Source organism: Pristis pectinata, chromosome 2 (genome assembly GCF_009764475.1).
Source record: "Pristis pectinata isolate sPriPec2 chromosome 2, sPriPec2.1.pri, whole genome shotgun sequence".
NCBI lineage: Eukaryota > Metazoa > Chordata > Chondrichthyes > Rhinopristiformes > Pristidae > Pristis > Pristis pectinata.
The window spans coordinates 60,216,613-60,218,944 of record NC_067406.1 but is presented as its reverse complement, the minus strand read 5'-3'; the positions used below and the strand labels follow the sequence as shown (position 1 = coordinate 60,218,944).

The 2,332-nt window shown below is 38.6% G+C and overlaps 1 non-coding gene across 1 annotated transcript; it reads left to right on the top strand.

The window, feature by feature from the left end:
* Window positions 1-1,891: 1,891 nt before the first annotated feature.
* On the top strand, window positions 1,892-1,995 carry LOC127567584 (U6 spliceosomal RNA). The gene has a single exon (XR_007955923.1). It is a non-coding gene; the product is annotated as a U6 spliceosomal RNA (small nuclear RNA).
* Window positions 1,996-2,332: the final 337 nt, after the last annotated feature.

Sequence of the window (2,332 nt, the reverse complement as noted above, 5' to 3'; positions counted from 1 at the left end):
ATGGTCTTTGTCCAAAATAAAAACAAAATCTACTGTGGCACTGATGTGTCTCCATGAACATTTACCAAAAAAATCAAAATCAAAAATATATTATCACCTTTAATGCTTGAATCTTTTCCCATTGTAGGAAAATGTATGTGTGTGTGAGTATGCATGCATGTGTATGTGTGCATTGTGTGTATGTATGCATGCATGTGTGTGTGTGTATGTGCGTTTGTGTGTATGTATATATGTGTGTATGCATGTGTGGTGTGTGTATGTGCGTTGTGTGTTGCGTTTGAGTGATAACTGGTGCTCAGATCATTGTATTTTGATAATGCCCTGTTATTTGAATATGTCTTCATTATTGCTATAATACCAAACCTTTATATGTGCTGTAATTAAAGAAGGGAAACTTCTGTTCTTCTTTGAATATTATCAAAGCATATTTACATTTGTTATATCTGAAAGAAAGCAACTGTGACTATTCAAGTCTCCATCTACTTTGCCTTTAAACGTGTTCAGTCCTTTGCTTTGGAGTGTGAACTCAGTATCCTTGCTCTCAGAAGCCAGGGTGCCATAAACTGTGCCAAGTCCGAAACCTCCGCTGGAGTGCTCTGCTCACCCAACTTAATGCAGAGATAAATGGAGCCTTGTAGCGAATAGACTGCTTCAGGAGGCTGGCTTGTTCTTTTAGGTGGAGTTCCAAGGTTAACCTACTTACCTGCCATTGAGAGGAAAAGATGTGTGGATTGCAAATCCCTCCTTCCACATTGAAAAAGGATCAAGTTTGGCACGATACCCATCTCCTCACCTTCCTTCATTCAAGACAAAGTTACTCTGGCCACCTTTCATATTTTCTACCTCCCTTCACTGCAGTTTCTTAACACCTGACCATCTGCAGTCCACTTCTCCATTCCACTTCTTTCTGTCCCCTTCCCTGATGATAAAACTGCTTCTGTTCAACATATTGCCACGTTATATGGAATTTTAACCCAACCCCACCTTGGCTCGTAATTTCACTCCATTCTTTTTCCCATTCTTATGCCCTCCATTCCTCACCTCTATCCTTCCTTTCTCCTCAAAGCCCCTCCTCAACTCATCCAACCACTCCCCATTTCCTACTGCCCATCCTTCCTTCCTTCACTGTTAACTTTGCTCATCTGTAGACATCCTGCTGCTTCCTCTCACCATCCTCCTCCTTCCCACCTGCTCTTCCTGGGCCTAGTTACTCTGATTGTTCTTTTTTGCGTACAGTGCCACAGGATGTATCAGTGAGTATGTATTGTGTGTGCCTATATGTTATGAATCTGTATGCATTTCCAAGCGTTCAATGACGCAAAATCTTTTCTCTAGCTTTCCAAAGATATGTGATAATGAGTGGCAGCACTGGAGTGAATGAAATGGTCAATGCATTTCTGATACCCATGACTAATTATCATTTACAAATTTTATCGCAAGTGTTTCAAACTGATATAGGATAAAGCTGAGTTGTTATCAAATGGCTAACATAAGTACTGAACAAGAGTGTATCATAATAAAAATAATAAGTGTCACATACTTATTTAATCTTCACTGCTTAAATTAAACACAATATAGAGAAGAACTGATCAAAAGCATAACTCTGAAAGTTAGTTTGTGGGATGTGCAAGAAGATGGACCTTTTTCCCCAAACATCTGACATACTCATCTGTTGCTTGATGTGATTCAGAATGCCTGGGGACTGGGCAAGGAACCTACCTGAGGACACAGTGCTGTTGTTAACAATGTGGCAAGTCCAATCTCAATATTTGCTCATGGGGACATATACGGAGACAAACATCAACTGCTTCTGGAAGATCGTCAACTCGGTGAACAACATTCTTTCTAGTTACTATACATATTACGAATAAGGTATATGTTTGGAAAAAAATTGCTCACTTCAGCAGCACATATACCAAAATTGGAACAATATAGAGATTAGTCTGACCCCTGCCCAAGGATGGCATGTAAATTTGTGAAGTGTTCTATATTTTTTTAAAGGATAAAATATTAGTAAAATATTAATTCTGTAAAGGATGTATTAAATTGCTTGGCACAATGAAAGAAGATAATTTCATGTTTCAAGTATACTTATGGTATATATATTACGAATAAAAGATATTTTTGGAAAGAAAAATTACGGCTAACTGGAAGAGAACAATTAATTTGGGATTGTCAAAGGCATGACACAGAAGGGGGCAAATCAGCCTCTCAGATCTGCTCTGAGTTCTTTAATTTTTCCGAAAGTGAGTTCCAGGAAGCTTATTTCCTGAAACTTACTGGAGCATTTTAGCAGTGAATATTGGAGCCTGAAATCAAGCCTTCTGACCTA